At 34.7% G+C, this 15,203-nt stretch overlaps 1 long non-coding RNA gene across 1 annotated transcript; it reads left to right on the plus strand.

Annotated features, from left to right (window-relative positions):
• Positions 1–3,626: 3,626 nt before the first annotated feature.
• Positions 3,627–6,459, plus strand: LOC145111478 (uncharacterized). Its single transcript, XR_013710267.1, has 2 exons — positions 3,627–4,557; positions 6,288–6,459. It is a non-coding gene; the product is annotated as an uncharacterized LOC145111478 (long non-coding RNA).
• The last annotated feature ends 8,744 nt before the right edge of the window (positions 6,460–15,203 follow it).

Genomic DNA, 15,203 nt, shown 5'->3' on the forward strand with positions numbered 1-15,203 from the left:
CACACACATAATGATCAATCTCTTGAGAAATGGGTTAGGGTTTCGAGGTGTAGCTCAAAAGAGGCAATGGAGGTTGATAAGGTGAAAACTTTGGGGACTTAATGTGTTTAAATAGGGTGCAAACCCTAAAAATTAGGGTTTGCCCCTAACTGACGTACGCCCCGCATACGCATGGGTACGACCAGTGTACCAGGGGGATACCCTGATGCATGCAACCTTCCAAGTACGCCCGACGTACCTTATGTATGCCCAAAGTACTAAGACTTAATCCACAACATAAAAAGGAATAATAGTTAAGAATTTACCTTGACATTTCGGGCGTTACATTTTCTATAAAAAGTCTGAAAGAGTAATCTCTAAATCATGCCTCCTAACATTACCTGATGTACAAAAGACCAAGAGACACTTGATCACACCCTCTACTCAAATCCGTACGTTGTAGTTGTATCTAATGATCTTAGATCTCTCTACGACATCTTTGTCTAAAAGAATTTCATGAAAACAGCCACAATTGTTATTCTAGAGCTCAGAATCTGGTGGCATTCCTTGTGAAAACCCATCAGAGAAAGAATCAGAGTTTTTTTATTGTAATGTTAACAATAATAAAAATCAAGATACATGGATTCATTGGGCTCCATGAATACAAGAATAGAAAACCCAGATAACCAAATAAGAATTTTGACTAAACTCCAACGGTCAACGATCAGCCCCTAGACTCCAAAGAGTTAAAGGATTTTAATTTAACACAATAACAATTCATAAGAACAACTATGTCTTTAAAACTAGGGGTGAATTGGTCATGTTTTTCTTCATTAGAACTAAAAAGGAAGAGTACAACTCCCGCAACGGAAAGTACAATAGTTTCTCTTTGTTCGACCTCTACACCAGAACACCAATTTACAAAGTTAGCAAATGGCTTCAGGTGTTTTCACTATAACACCCACATCAAAGGGAATTGTGAACTTCAGGTATCGCCTTGAGAATGACTCGTCTCCTCCAACAATCTTTAAGTGATTGTGGGTTTCGAAATGACCAATGCTTGAAAATGGTATCGAATCTGAATTCTATGGTTTTCGATCTCCTTCAAATATGGGATTGCTTTCAGCGTTATTCGTCTTAATTCCAAATCTAAAACGGTTTCATATCTAAACCATTGATGGTGTCTTATTCATTGGGAAATCGATTAGTAAAATGAAAAAGGCTAGGGTGTTACTCAATTCCTAATCTCATTTAGCCGCACATTTACATACCCAAGGACATCATTAAACTACCACATCCGTCGATCCTACAAGTTATTATTGAGGCTTTTGATTTTATCATAACCTAAGACAAAGTCAATAGAATTCCTTCAAAATATTACAACAAACACTATGGAGAACAGTTTTTTTCTAGCTTCATCTTTCTAGATTTGTGTGATCTTGTTAATAATGATAAGAGTGTTACCATGGATGGTTTTTGCAATTTCTAAGCCAGATCTACCACTGGCAGTTTCAACTACCAATGATAAGAGTGTTACTATGTAATAATTTGGATATGCAGAAGAGATATTTTGATTGGGAGGTATTCAGTTATGATACTTCAATAAATGTACTTGAAAAAGAGGGGAATGACGATCTGTACACTATAAGTTTCTCAACTTCTAGCCTTCTTCCACCCATGTGTGTTTGACACACGTCATTACATTACTTTGGCTTGCTTTCTTCCAAGACAAAATCATGTAAATTTTAAGTCATCTAACTCTCGATATCTAAATACATCGGTTTACACTGAAGCCACCATGGTTCTTACACCATGGTCGATCTATGTTAGGTCTCCATGACTTGCACATCATGGTTCGACCAATTAACTAGCCACCATGGTTCATACACCATGGTGCGACTATGTTAGGTCATCATGACTTGCACATCATGGTTTGACCAATTAACAAGCCACCATGGTTCTTACACCATGGTCTTACTATGTTAGGTTACCATGACTTGCACATCATGGTTCCACCAATTAACAAGCCATCATGGTTCTTACACCATGGTCGGGCTATGTTAGGTCACCATGAATTGCACATCATGGTTCCACCAATTAACAAGCCGCCATGGTCCGACTATGTTAGGTCACCATGACTTGCATATCATGGTTCGACAAATTAACAAGCCACCATGGTTCTTACACCATGGTCTGACTATGTTAGGTCACCATGACTTGCACATCATGGTTTGACCAATTAACAAGCCACCATAGTCCGGCTATGTTAGGTTACCATGAATTTCATTTCATGGTTTGACCATTTAACAAGCCACCATGGTCCCTACACCACAGTCTGGCTATGTTAAGTTACCATGACTTGCACATTAAGGTTCGACCAACTAACAAGCCACCATGGTCCGACTATGTTAGGTCACCATGAATTGTACATCATGGTTCGACCAATTAACAAGCCATTATGGTTCGTACACCATGGTATGGGTGTGTTAGGTCACCATGAAGCACGCATCATGGTTCGAGCAACTAAACAAAATCACCATGGTTCAATCAAATACAAGCCACCATGGTTTTCACACCACGGTTCAACTAAATTCAGCATAATATAAGTCTAAAGTACGACCAGACATCAACTCGTTCATACTTCATACTTGGGGGACTTAATGGGAAGTTCCCTTATCTAGGTGATGTAATCGACGATTAGTTTTTGACACAAATGGTTACATACGACACGTTTGGTTTATCCAAATTTTATGATCATGCAAAGGCATGTCAAGTAAATGAAACATAAGACAGAGTATATAGTGGCTCTAATCTCGTTTACGTGCACTTGAAAAGTGATGAACAATGCCACTTTTCCCGACCCAGTTCAATGAAGACATTTGATTGCGTATACGGCTAGTATAAGTCCACAGCAAGACCAGACATCGAATCGCTCCTACTTCAGACTTAAGGGACTTAATGAGGTATATATCTTATCAGATGTTTTCCGAGGAACAGGAAAACTTGATTCGATCAAATATAGTTCTGCCAACCAGGTTCAATTCGGTCTTCTCTGATTGTTCGGTTTGGTCTTCTGCCGATGGTTCGGTTCGATCTTATATATATATTGTTCGGTCTTCTGCAGATGGTTCGGTTTGGTCTTCTGCTGATGGTTCGGTTCGGTCTTCTACTGATGGTTTGGTTCGGTATTCTGCTATTGGTTTGGTCCGGTCTCTTGATGATGGTTCAGTTCGATCTTCTTTGATGGTTTCGTTCGGTCTCCTGCAGATGGTTCGGTTTAGTAGTTTGACCAAGCATGGTTCAACATTTTGGTTCGGTCAAGATGCTTGATCCTTCCCACGACAAAGTACCTTTGTATTCCTTCACAATGAACAGTTGTCAGATGTATGCTCCATCTCAAGATAAAGGTACCAAAACCTATACCTTATTCCCCAAGGTAAAAGTATATATATATATATATATATATATATATATATAGAGGTAAAGGTTAAAATGAGAATTAAGAACTTTCGGAACCATTTATTTTTAAAAGTTATTGGAACTTTATAACCGATATTTTTTATCTATCAAAATAACAAATGGCGTAACAGTAAATATTTTAAAATAAGAACCTAAATATTTAGTCATAACATCATATTGTGCTTTGTAGATCTGATCAAAAAAAACCACCGACTCAAATTCTCTTAACCATCATTTATCTCCTACCACAGCTACAAGACCACCACATCTAGCAAATCACCACTGCCGCCGCGCCGGCCCAATATCTGTTGCCTCCTCCGACAACCCTACCACTGTCACCTTTTTTCGTCTGTCACATCCTAAGATCATCGACGGAATACCACTATTTTTTGAAGTAAAATCGGACAAAAATCGATCACCACTATCAGATCTATCTACCACCGCTGTTACATTCTCCGACGACCAAACCAGCGCCTCCGGTAACCAACAACCACTCTATAAATGCGATCTCCGTCGAACCACCACATCTGTATGCCGTCGCCGCTGCCACCAACGGACCATCATCGATTTACAGATTTGTTCCTTCTCATCCTACCTCCGTCGATTTCCACCATCGACCTTCAAGAAGTCATAAATCTAACACCGCCACCACAGTTGTCGCACTTATTGTCTCCTCCCTCTGACGTTTCCCAACCATCGCCACTGCTCTCGTTGATCACCAAAACCGCAACTCTACAACTGCCTCAGACCGTTGTCTACAACTGCTAGGTGCTACCTATCACCTTTGATGTGCTTGTAACTAAAAAAGGAAGATGGAGGTCGGATGTGTGTCTATATGCAAGTAATTGCTGAGATTGAGATGAGCTCCACTGTAATTTTTACATCGGAGAACTGGCATTTGCAGAAACAAATGTGATTGAGAGTATTGAGATAGCAAGAAACAGATCTAGATATGTGTTGAAAATCAAGGCACAACAAGAAAGGCTTTGCTGAGATGCATCTGGTGGTGTTGACGACGGAGTAATTGAGTTCCGATTGTGAGTTTCACATCTACAAAAGTTTCGGCAAATGATTCTTTCACCACCGAAGATGTTAGGGAGATGCTGGAAAAATTGAAAGGTAAATTTGAATAAATCTAATTTAATCTATTTTTTCTCTGCTTTTATATCATTTCTTCTTCATTTGTTTAGATCGAGATTCTGCAAGACTTTTCTGAAAATAGTTCATTTACTGTTGTTGAGTCTGACATATGTATATTTAATTGAATTAGTATGACATAATGCATAGAATAGGATTCTGACGTATTTAAATTTAATCGAGTATGATACATTAGATAAAATAAGTATTAAAATTTAAAATCTAGTTAATATAAATTGTGTTTGGGGTTCTCATAAACTTTTGGAATTAGCGACATATCAAAGATATTGGAAATATTAATAATTAATACAAATACCTTTTAATTAATACACACTTTAATTTAGCAATTCCATATTATATGAACTTTGAATACTTTTAATGTGAGATTGATTATGTGGAATAATACAAGCTTTAATTTAATGATTAGTTACACATTAATATATGTATTAAATGAATTTTATTGTAAGATTGATATATTTTATAGCCTTAAAATTGATTACACAAGATGTTTAATGCAATGTTTTAGTGGATTAGTATCACTCTTTAAAATGTGAATGAGTATCTAAGCTACTACATTAAACTGTGAATGAGTGTATGAACTGTGTACTAAACTGGAAATTTATTGTATTAAGTTGTGAATTTATTGTATTAGATTGTGAATTGACTGTATTAAGTTGTGAATTGACCGTATTAAGTTGTGATTTTTTTAATATAAATTTTGTGTTTACTTCTGAAATATAAGATGAAAGAAGCATTATACACATATATGATTTATCTCAAATTTTGAATAAAGTATGTATTAAGTTGTGAATTCATTATATTAAGTTGTGAATTTTGTGTACTAAATTGTGAATCGACTGTATTAAGTTGTGAAATCACTGTATTAAGCTGGGAATTGTTAATAAATTTTGTGTCAATATATTATTTTTATAAGTTTTAAACTACAAACACATTCTTTTTAGAAATTTTAAGAAATGAATGCATGATTTTTTTTATACAGACCTTATGTTTCAATGAAATACATAAGTTTTAAGCTTTAAATGCAATATTTTTTTTTTATAAGTTTTAAGCTACAAATGCTTGATTTTTATAAGTTTTAAGCTTTGAATGCATAATTTTTTATATAGATTATTATGATTTTTTAATAAGTTTTTAACTATGAATGCAAGATTTTTATAAGATTTAATCTATGAATAAATGATTTTTTTGTACAACATTTAAGTGCTTCAATGAAAAACATGATTTTTAAATTTTGAATGTTGTAAATACATGGATTTTTTGAACTTTTATATTTTTCTTATGTTAGTAATTTATCAAATAATGTTAATTTAGGTTTTAATTTTAGAATATGAGTGTGGATAATATAAATTTTAAGTTGAGAAAATGGTTGTGAATATATAATTTTTGTGTATTAAATAGTTAAATTGTTATTTTAAACTGTGCATTTTTTGTATTAAACCGTGAATTAATTGTATTAAGTTGTGAATTAATTATATTAAGTTGTGAAATTTTAATGACTTTTGTGTTAAAATATGAATGATTTATGTATTAATTTTTTGTGAATATATATATATTTTTTGTATTGTATAAATATCTCAGAATGTATTAGTATTTATAATTATTTTGTATTAAACTCAAAATTAGTGAATTAATTAATTTATTACACTGTGAATATAATATTTAAGTTCTGAATTCATGTTTTTATTATATAGGTTTGATTTTGAAGGAATTATGGTTGCAATGGTGACATAGGTGGTTGGAGGTTGCGCGTGGTCGTTGGTGGTGGTAGAGTTTGGTTTTGACATCTTTGAATATGTATATATTACTGTATAATTGATTGTATTAATTTGTGAATTTTATGTATTAAACTCATAATTGACTTTATTAATTTGTGTATTTTTAATTAAATTTTATATATCTGGTTGCAAAAATAAAAATGTATGTTTTCAATAGTATTAATAGAGAAATTAAAGTTATAATATTTTTTCAATTAAACTGTGAATGTGACTAGAAAAATGTCAAGAAAATTGTTATTAGTCTGGCGGTTATCCGATGGGTCCGACGATGGTCCAACGGTGCTCCGGCGGCGATCCTATGGCAAGTGACAACTTGTTGTAAAATAAGGAAGGGGAGTTATAATATAATGATATTATTGTTTGATTTGTCAAAATATAACCTTAGTGAAAAAAAATTAAAAATGGTTCTTATGGTTCTTAACCTTTTTTTGTTCTCATTTGAACCACTCCATATATATATATATATATATATATATATATATATATATATATATATATATATATATCAATCAACATACAACCTGGGTAATCTCGAACTCTCTCTACATACTCATCTCACTTACATACACTCTGATTCCCTTCGCTCGAAGGATCCGATCATCGTTTCATATCAATACTAACTTGATCGTCGGAGGCCGCTCCCGGGACGCAAGTCCTGGGGCGACTCTAATGTTTCTCGTTTATGAGTATAACAGGAAATACATTGGGGCTTTCTAGCAGCATTGAAGCACATATACAGATTCTTGACTCGATCAGGCTCGTGATGATTTTCGGGTTACATCAGGTTGCATGTACCCTTTAAATGTTAAATGATTTTCCGCATGTACATGTATTTTTTTGTAGCCTATAAAACCCATCATTTTTTAGGTATGAACATATCTACATTAAATTTATTATGAAGTGATCGGTTTGATAAAACACATAGATACTCCATACTGGACCTAATGCTCACATGTGTGCTCAGTTGTCTTCCATAAATCAATTTGTTTCCTATTTCAAAATACATTCTAATATTCTTACCTGATGGTTCAATCAAATTTGTGGCTCATACTAGTTTAATCAAATTCGTGAAATCACTTGCATTTTCTGTAAATATTGCCTTTACATTTCTTCTCACACATTGTATTTTGTAGTACATTTAAATTGCTAAAATTGTTGCTCGTGAAAGTAGCATGGGCATTCTATATGTTCTAGATTATTCTCGTCGTGTTTCTACCATTTGTGATTCTATTTCTAATTCATGTAATGTCATTCAAAACTTAACCTCACATTTGTGTAATGTTGTTCAAGCAACAAATAAAGATAGCTACTCTATCTTGCACAAAAGGTTAGGACACAGTTCTGAGGATGTATTGAGTCATTTGAAGTTTGTTCCTAGAAAAACTGATAATGAAATAATACCTTGTATCCCTTGTCATCAAGCAAAATAACAAAGAATTACATTTCCTAACATATGTCATAAATATCATTCCTACAAAAACCTTACACTTGGAAACCCCATTCCAAAAACTTCATAATAACTTTTTTTCTTATTCTAATCTCAAAGTGTTTGGATGTTTATGCTTTGGAAAAAACACTATTCCACACAAAACAAAATTTGATTCTAAAGCTACCATGTGGTGTTTCATTATTATAATATTGGACAAAAGGCATACAAATTGTATGATTTACATGAAACGAAGATAAGTAGGTCAACATATGTCATATTTTATGAATCCTTATTTCTATTCAACGATACATAAGAGAATTTACTTGGAGAAAGAAATATAATTCCAAATTTAGTTACTAATGAGCCATACCCATTTGAAATTGATACTCAATATTTCATACCATCTAATTATTACAACTCATATAATATTGATTTTAACAATGAAGATGAAAACTTCAACATTCCACAACAAGAAGCAGAAAGTGAAGCAGATAATGTGTAACGACGTAAATTTTCAAACAATTTTTCATTTTTCAAACAACATGATTATCATTTAAACATTCTCAAATCTCATGTTCAACAATTGTCATCAAATAAAACATATCCCAAGATCACAAATAAAATCCTCGGTCTGTGTGTACGGATCATGCCGGCGCCTTCCCGCGATCGTCACTACTACCTGAAACATATAACACATAACACTGTAAGCATAAATGCTTAGTGAGTTCCCCAAAATACCACATACAGCACGTATTAGCCACTCGAGGCTATAACTCTGTGGACCCTCTGGTCCTAACTCTGTGGACCCTCTGGTCCTAACTCTGTGGACCTTCCAGCCCTAACTCTGTAAACTCTGAACAATACATAGCATAAATCACATAGAAATAATGCAATGTATCACATCATATATATATATAGCATACAAGGTACTCTGTCACACAACTCTAATTACCACTCTAGGTAAAGTATAGTGAGAAGACTCACCTCGGGTAACTCGGTAAATCTCGAACTCGGAAGTACTGATCTAGCCTCCGCCTAATCACATAAAATAATTACTCTAATCAATACGACCCTCAAAGGCTAGGCTATTCCCTCTCTAAGTTCTCTCAGGAGGGTAAAAGACCATTTTACCCCTCCAATGGCTCAAAAGTCCAAACATTGACTGGACCCTAAAAGTCAACGAAAGTCAACGGTCAACTTTGAGCAGACTCGTCGAGTGCACATAGGTGACTCGGCGAGTCCAAGCGTGTCCTCTGGGTCTATCTAAACCTCACTCGACTCGCCGAGCGAACCTTCCACTCGACGAGTCACCACTGGTCATGAATCGCGGGTTATCACACCCCCAAACCAAGGATGGCGGAAACGTCCGGGGGTGGAGGACTTCATGTATAGTATCATAACAACAATTGTAATAGTAATTCAAGCAAACACAACCAACATATATATAATTGAAAAAGTTACATCATTGTATGAATTACATGTTTACGAATCAATTACAATATGTTGACAAAATATGAAATAGTAGACGCCTTAGCGTCCCATCCTCAAAAGCACTTGATTACCTGTTTAATGAGTTCCTGAGAATACAAGTTGTTTGAAAAAGTGTCAACACAAAGGTTGGTGAGTTCATAAGCTTTTGTTTGGTATTATTAAAGCCTTTCGTTTGTGAAAGTAGTATTTGTGTTAGAAAATCCAATATTTTCCTTAATGTGTAAATGTAGTCTTAAAACCCAAAGACCGAAATGTACAAGTAATTTGTCATATTTATAGTAAAACAATGCAAGTTTAAATCGACATAAACTCGTTAAATTTTAATGAAGTTCACGTAAATTCCAATGTTTATTAATACTTTATGTGAGTTATTATAACCATGCTATGACCTAGTTGGCCTGAAACGACGTTCTTCAGGCGTCGGAAATGTTATGACATTTGTCACCCCAGACCTGCCGGTCTAGCTGTTGCATGCAGCTTAGGTGTGGGTTTGTCAAACCCAATATAGATCTATACACAAGTATCACGCTCTCCCTCAAGGAGACTCTGGTTACAATACAGGACTTAATGGTAATTTGAAGTAAATGTCTCACAAAGTAATTAACGGAATTACGTGTTATGAAAACTTGGTACCGTATGGTCGTACTTTGCTTAATGAAAATATCCTTTGTATAAATGTACCATTTTTTAAATGTATGTGTTATGTAATGTATCATAAACTATACCTATTATAGTTTATCAACCAAGGGTAGTACGTAGTAATGTATGCAAACTATATTTAAAATAGTTTATTAAATGTTTGAATATATCGGTTGTACTTTGATTATAATCACTTGTTATTCTTTATATTCAATATGTCCAAATCCATTTGTAAACTGATGTGTGCCCATATATTAAGATAAAATGACATATATTGCAATAACATATAATCATATAAAGATATACACCTTGCTCAACATGTTACAAGGTGAAATGAAATTGACAGCAACTTTTTGTTGAAAACAGTTTCTGTTACTGTTTTTAGAAAATTTATAGAAAAATCATCAAAGCTCCAAATCCAAATCCGAAAATTTTGAGAGTTTGGAATATGAGTCTAGTTTGTTTGTAAATTTTATCAAGATTTTTAGTGATCTCTAACAGAGGTGAAAATGTCCATAATCACAGACTGGTCCGGGTTTGCCTCTGAAATGACAGACAGTTTTGTAAAAATCACCATAAATTGTAGAAAAATCATATGGAGATGTGCAAGTATCCATTTTAAAGCTAAGAGTTTGAACTACTTTGCACCTGGAACAGTTTTGAAAACTAAAATATTTAAGTTGACCAAAATAGTCCGTGATTAAAGTCCATCTTTTCTGATGTAATCTGTTAGAAAAAGTTTAATTGTGTTCTTGATGATTTTACTTGTATTCCCCCCTTAAAACTTAAGAAAAACATGTAAATGTAGGGGTATGAACTCACCCTTGAAGCGTGAGTTCGATTGGTACGACATTTGCATTCCTTTGAGAAACGAAAAACATTCCGAGTGAACCGCAAATTCATAATCCTTGAACCTTGAAGTATTACCGGGACCGTTATGTAACAGGTTTACAGTATATGGATTGTTTGTAAATTATTTTAACCAAAGTGGGACTGATTGGGTAAAAATAATTTCAAAGGAGGGGTTATTATCAACAATTGGAATCAAAGATTGGGGTTTGGACTGAAATTGCAAGGTATTTGTCAAAGGAGGTTAAGTTTTGATAATTTAAAAGGAGGTTTGATTTATGTTTGACCATTGACTGGGTCAAACCCGGAACCCATTTCCCCTTTTTTTTTTTGTTGGAGCCCCGTATCCGATCCAGTATCAAGGATTAGGGCTTTTGCCCTCATTATGCCCGATCGCTTCCTAAAGAAAGACTCAGTCGGGAGCTTCGGGTGCACGGGACTGCAAAATGGCGAACAACAGGTACGGGGGTGGAGGCGACCGGTCATAGAACCGAAAAGCATCAGAATCACCACCATCACCGCCCGGCTCCGACGTCCCTGTGAAGGTTCTACCTCAGACGACGGAAAACTTAGCCCGAGGGAACGAGGCAGCCGCCTCAGTCGCTGTTCAAGGATGCGCCGGGCTTGATTCGATTGGAGCTTGAAGACGAAGGCAGACATGGCCGATGGTAATCATGAGAGGGGGAGACGACTTCTCAGGTGAGCTCTTCTTGATCCTTTTTGCTTCTTCGCCGGTATCGATCCGATTGGAGAGCAATAACAACATCAGTCGATGTTTAGGGTGGGTTGGGTGGTTCCGATCGGGGAAACAGGTGGGGTCGTGAAGGGGATAAGGGAAGGACGAACAAATCGTCGGTGCTGATGGGGAGGTTTGTGGGTTGCTCCGCGACTGGAGAAGAGTTTAGGAGTGGCGGTGGCAGCTTCTTGATTCCCAGACAGCTTCTTCATCAGAAGGAGCCCTCGACGAGACAATTAGGGCGACGGGAAGAGCAGTAACGATTAGCTCCGATCAGAAGAACACCTCCGGTGCTTTGGTTTGGCTCGGATGTAGAAGGAAGAAGAAAAGGAGTTGATTGGCTACTGTTGCTAAGGAATCATCTCATGGGTGCTTGGAAGCTGCGATGTCTGAAGCATAAGGGTGTTTGGGTGGTGCTATATGACAGGAAAAGGAAGGAAACACAAACGTGTTATTGTTCTTCTTGTTTGCAGGTGTACTCGAGAATCAAGAACAAGAGTGTTCTTGCTTTGATACAGGTTTTCCTTTTTCTTTTGGTTGTTCTTGATAGAAACCGATGGGGCACAAAAATGGGTGTTTTGGTTTGTTTTTGACAGGAGAATGAATGAGAATTCAATGGGTGTTTGGGATTGGGTGATTCAAAGAAACTGAAGAAGGGAAAAACAATTGTTTTGTTGTTTCATTTGACAGATAAGTTGATGTTATACACGAATTTAAGAACCAAGTGTTCTTACTGGAAACGAGTTATAGAAAGAAAAGAATATGAATTGGGTTTGTTTGATGGTTTGCAAGAAACAAGGAGAAAAAGAATTGAGTGTGCTGGAATCACGGAAGAAGATTTACAATTGCCTCAATTTGACAGCTTACATAATTGCTATATATTTGAATACTTGTAAATTTGTTAAATATTTGTTAGTGTATAATGATAATGGTTATATATTTGAATAATTGTAAATGGTGATATATTTGAATCGATGTATTGGTGTATGTATTTATAACATGAATTTGGTCCTTTGGAAACATACACAATACATAATCTTAAGTGTATAATTTATTTCGAATATATATACATTATATATCATACTTGTATTTAGATATTTTGCAAAAGTAATTAACACACACATATATATATATATATATATATATATATATATATATATATATATATATATATATATATAATGAGGTCGTAACATTTATTAATTCGTTAAATCTCGGTTGGTTAAATTAGAAATACAAACACATATACTTAATAGACCCCAATTTACGTGCCATTGGTCTTTATTGCATAACGGCTCACGGGGGTTTGATCGTCGAATTCTGACCGAATTTTACCGGTTTTTACATTATCCCCCTGTTGAAGGGAATTTCGTCCCGAAATTTAAGAAATGAGTACCTTAAGAGAAAAATTGTGGGTTTTCGGTACCAGTTTTAATTTATTACGATATTAGATACATATGTTTGGACTAGTTTTGTGAAAATTTGCCCCATTGGGTTTGCTAATTATTTTCAAACTATAGGACGAGTAATATAAAATTTACAAATATGTATAGGTTCAAAAGGATTTTATCAGATTTGAGGAATTATTTCAACCAAATGAGTTGTGTAAATTAAACTTAGCTTTGCTAATTTTATCGGTGAAATTAAAATTCTTAGTTTACTATACGAAAGATGTTGATTGATCATCATCCGTCATAACCATTTAGGATGTTAATGATGTATACCGTCGTGGTGAACATACGATGCTTTGATTAGGGATAATCGACTACAAGATAAGTTTTGTATGGATGAAAAATATATATGGACTTGTTTATGGTTTACAATATTGTTAGGTTTTCACATTTAGTGGAATGAAGTTGTTTGATAGCGATGAGAATGATTGATTTATTCTACTTTGCTGATATGGGAATTAAGGGTTCAATCATTTCTTCGTAAATTTAAAATGCTAAAGCATGACAATGTTAGAATTATAACAGAAAAGGGAACTGAATACAAAACATGTTTCTCTTCTAGATGTTATATATGTATGATAAAACTAGATTGTCCTTATACGGTTGAGGTCTTCCTTAATGAATCTGCAACTCACTAAACCTAATTCTTACTCAAACATAAACTTAAAATTCTGAAACACAAAAGAAATTTACATAAATATTGGTAGTAATGTCAAAGTATGATGTTTACAAAGAAGTTATATGAGACGTAACTACTAATGATGTCAAGTTTATTTTATTACAATGACTTGTTGTTATCATGAGAGATGAAGTATGTTGCCCAAATGAGATGCAACTTTCATATTCTCAGGGGAAACAAAGTTTGTTGCTAAAACGTGATACAAGATTTGTTGCTAACATGAGATACACGATTTGTTGCTAGAATGAGATACCATATTTGTTGCTAAAATGAGTATACAAGATTTGTTGATAAAACGTGATGTAAGACTCGTATATGTACCAAGTCCCCATTCATGAGTTCATAACCCCAGCCTAATGACCGAATTGTGTCCTAGTGACTACTATGTGTATCAAAAACATAGTGTATAAAATGGTAAAATGCACTCAAGCGAATCGTGCAAGTGAGGAGTTGTCTACTTCTGGCTAGCGTTATCCATGATGACCATATACTCAAATGAGTTAATGATTAGTGTGAACTGATTCCAGGGACTTAAATGTGATCAGACCTCATGAATTGACACTAGCATACACATACAAAGCAGCTTATAGCAACCAAGTTTATACGAGTCAAATAATTATAACGAACGTAAGTAGTTTAGCTACGACAAGTCATGTTTTCTTTTGCATGATTGAAGACTTGTAGTATGCAGTGAAAAGAATTTAATCTGAGGTATATGGGAACTGATACGTCGCTTCAAAGTCAAGGATTTGCAGGGTAGACATGTGAAGCATTAAATGCATGCGGCACACAAGTCAAGATTTTAGCAGTATATACTTATACGTGTGTGAATGGAAGAAGAAAGTTACGGCTCAAAGAATATATATATATTCATTTTCTCTTCATTTGTTAGATACACAATAACCATAACATCATAGACTATATATATTCTATTTCATTTGTAATTTTCACTAGTTTATATTCCGCGAGTGTTACCGAAATCATTTATCAATTTTTCAGAAGTGCTTAACTTGTTTTGTTGCATTCCCAACAATTTGCTTATTAATTACTTCTCCCACTTTACTTATATAAATCATCACATTCTTACCGCGACTTTTAACTTCTCCCTCACAAATGGATCCACCTGCAGATCATCAAAACCCCATAGATGACCTCGATTGGTTTCAGTACTTTGATCATCAAGATCTTTTCAGGTATATATAAACGTCACTCATTACACCATCTTACGCACAGAAAAGTGATTTTGTCGACATTTATCAAAACATGGTTTGGATTTGTAGTGATCAAAAAGAGTATTTCATCGTGTTGGATTTGATTATCTTGAGTTTTTTTTTTTTTTTTTTTTTTTTTTGGATTTTTGCAGTGGTGACATGCTCAACCATCATGATTACGAGTTGTCGGAAAAATTGCATGAAGGGCTCGATCAGAACGTTTCCACAATACTTAACAAGGATCAAAACATCATTTCTAGAAATGAGTTTCACGATCTTGATCCCCTTGAAGATATAAGCTTATGGGATTGTTGGGAGGATGGTAATTTACCATTGGTTAGTTTCAG

The sequence above is a fragment of the Lactuca virosa genome, chromosome 5, assembly GCF_052849685.1.
Source record: "Lactuca virosa cultivar CGN04683 chromosome 5, Lactuca_virosa_CGN04683_v6, whole genome shotgun sequence".
Taxonomy (NCBI): Eukaryota; Viridiplantae; Streptophyta; class Magnoliopsida; order Asterales; family Asteraceae; genus Lactuca; species Lactuca virosa.